General features: G+C 43.3%; 1 protein-coding gene across 4 annotated transcripts in view; it reads right to left on the reverse strand.

Annotated features, from left to right (window-relative positions):
* The window catches only part of EYA3 (EYA transcriptional coactivator and phosphatase 3), a 97,957-nt gene extending 94,781 nt beyond the window's left edge, over positions 1-3,176 (reverse strand). For 3 of the 4 annotated variants that reach the window (XM_011229088.3, XM_011229079.3, XM_019803134.2), the window contains exon 1: positions 3,018-3,176. The gene's annotated coding sequence lies outside the window, so the exon portion shown is untranslated. The remainder of the gene's footprint in view (positions 1-3,017) is intronic. The other variant, XM_034647619.1, reaches the window with a different exon arrangement.

The following is a 3,176-nucleotide window of genomic DNA, read 5'->3' on the forward strand; positions in this document are numbered from 1 at the left end:
TTCCTCTCCCACTCCCCCTGCTTGTGTTCCCTCTCTCGCTGGCTGTCTCTATCTCTGTCAAATAAATAAATAAAATCTTTAAAAAAAATAAAATAAAATAAAATAAAAAAATAAATTAAGCCCTCAGGGTTAGAAGCTAAAACTGCCAAACTATATAGAAAACCGACAGCGATTCCTCTCCTGAGCATTACAAACATACACTAACTAAGCTGTCTCTAGTGATTGTTTGTTTGTTTGTTTGTTTGGAAGCTAGGTAAGACGTGCAGGCTTTTCAGTAATTAGAAAGTCTATTAATGTTGGGTAGGAAGATCGCATGAACACAATTGCTCCAATGAGGAGGATGTTCATTTCATGTAAGGCTTTTACGCAGCATTTATATCATAATAAGCTAAAGTGATTTTAGAAGAAAAGAGAGATTCCCTAAGACTTTTCAACTTCTACTTCTGTACAACACAATTTCTTTCTAGAGTCCATCTTTGAAGGTGAAATGACTTCAGCTTGAATTTAAGTATCTGTCATAAATTTCTTATCCTAAAACTCATTCCTCACAAATGTATCGAAATGAACCACTAAATACTATATTGTGCTCTCTGATCTACAACTTTTAGAGAACTAAAACCCACTTCTGAGTGCATGCACAAAATTTCTTTATTTGTAAAAACTGACCTTGGAAAAATCCAATTCTTTTAGTCTTGATTTCCTTATTTGTAAAATGAAGGGGTAAGTTTGAGCTCAATGGTTTCCTCCAGCTGTAAACTGTAGAAATCCATCTAGGTTTAGACTTAGACATGCTCAAGAAATAGAAAGTTCAGAAATGAAAAAGGTTGAAAAGGGGACTTGCATCAATCCAAATATAAGTCCATGGAGTTCCCATGGCTAAAAAAAAATTTTTAAGTACATAAACCTGGAGGTAAGGAAATGGAGAGAATTAGCCCATACTCACTGGGGTTAGTTTTTAAGGATGCAAAATGATGAGACCAGGTTGAACAGAAGCTAGAGTTTCCAGTATAGGTGCTGGGGAAGAGGTAAGGGTAAGGAGCTTTCAAAAGGTCTTCTTCCCTCAGCAGTTAGATAAGGCCTGAAAGCCAACCAGAAGGGTCCTTCTCTGTGGCTTCTAGGACTAATATGGCCAAGCTCCAAAGTCCTTTGCTAAAAATAGCAGAAGGGAGCAGCTCAATTCTGGAATGAGCCAAGGTCTATGCTATGCTTGCATATGTATATGTATCATATAATGAGAGAAACTTTTCTATAACTCACCAGTCAAAAGTGAAGCAGACACTAAAAGCTGTATTTACTCTGTTCACTTAAGTACTAAGTTTCAGAGCACAATTTATATTTCAGAAGCTGCTCACACAAAAACATTCGCAATCAAATGCTAGACACCACCATAAACATTGGTAAAACAAAAATAAAAATTATCTAACCCTGGGTCTCAAAATATACCTCAGATCACAAAATTTGAGAAACAAGACACTAACACTATTAAGTCCAATCTCTTCATCTTAGAGATGACCAAGAGCCATCAGAGAAATTTAAGAAATTTAAGAGAAACCTAAGTCTCAAATGAGAAAAAGATGGTTTTAAGACTAAGGTGGAGGGGCGCCTGAGTGGCATAGTCAGTTAAATGTCAGGACTCTTGGTTTGGGCTCAGGTCGTGATCTCAGGGTCATGAGATACAGTGGCATCAGGCTTCCATCTCAGCGGGGAGTCTGCTTGAGATTCTCTCTCCCCCTCTCCCTCTGCCCCTCCTGCTCCTGCTTCCTCTCTCTCAAATAAATAAATAAATCTTTACCAAAAAAAAAAAAAAAAGACTAAGGTGAAGACAGTAAAGAAAAAATAAAAGAATAATAGTCGAAGTAATAATGTAGTGTAATGTCTGGCTTATGAAGAAATGGGAAAAATAGAAAAATTGTCAATACAGTAAAAATGAAGAAACAATTTGTAAGAGGTAAGGATAAAGATACATATGCACACTGAGATCAAGTAAAGAAAATACACTTTGAAATTACTATAGTGCACTCTTTAGCAGAAAACATTTCAGTAACACTAAAATTTTTGGCAAAAAGCTTATAAATCTGGGGCTAAAAACCTCCCAAGAAACTCTGTCCTCTGTCATAGCAACTGTCCTGTAAGTAAGGCCCATGCAGAAAACAAAGGTGATCGTCCCAAGAATATCCGCATTTTTGCCTCAGCTGTGCACATCCATTCTCATGGGACAGAGAATACAAAAATGACAGGACGCCCTCACGGCCTGTCGGTTAACAAGACCACACAAGCCCAATCTCTAGCAGTTCCGAGTGCCTGCCACCTGTTAGCCCTCTCCAGAGAGAGGCCCCCAAACTGTGCTCCAGCAAAGACTGGGAACGCCTTTGTTGTTCCCTAACCACGGAAGCTACCAGAGTTGAGTCTAACCCAACGCCTCAAGGCAAAACTTCACACAGGACGGATAAATCGGCCCAGATTGGGGCTTTGGCTAAGCTCTCCTCTAGCTAAGAAAAGGCGGGAGAACCCCAGGCGAAGCACAAATGTCACATCCTAGTCCCAGGAAGGGACAGGGGTCGAAGGTGATGGAAGCTGGGGGACGGGACCTAGGACCCCAGAAAGACAGGCTCAGTTTCGCAGTGGAGGAGGCGAAGCACAATGAGGGGGGTGGGCCGTCCTGCTAAGGGAAAGAACGGCGAGATACCAGAGAGGTGATAACGTGAGTGCCGGGGAAAAGCGAGAGGCAGGGGTGAGGGAAGCGCTGAGGCAAAAGGCAAGAAACCGAGCTTGGAACCGGCGGATGAAAATGAGGAAAACAGCCAGGCGAGAAGTGCGCGGAGACGAGCCAAGGCTAAGGGGAGGTGAAAGAGGCGAGGCCGGCGAGGGAAAGGGTTAAAGTGAGGGAAGCATTGCAGGGACAAGGGACAGGCAAAGAGAACCCCCACCCACAGGGACCGGGACAGAACTTTTCACCCGTCCCCCTACAGGCTGCATTCGACCGGCCGCATTCAGACTCTGCTGCGGCGCAGGCTCACCCTAAGGCTGCAGAGGCCCCAAAGCAGGACATGGGTACTGGTCCAGACTCACAGCAGAACCAAGCGGATGGAGGAAACCGCGGCGTTAGCGTGACCCGGATGCGCATCCCTAGGAACCGGAAGCAGCGGCCAGGGTCACCTCACAATCCACACCTCGTT

Source organism: Ailuropoda melanoleuca, chromosome 2, assembly GCF_002007445.2.
Source record: "Ailuropoda melanoleuca isolate Jingjing chromosome 2, ASM200744v2, whole genome shotgun sequence".
Taxonomy (NCBI): Eukaryota; Metazoa; Chordata; class Mammalia; order Carnivora; family Ursidae; genus Ailuropoda; species Ailuropoda melanoleuca.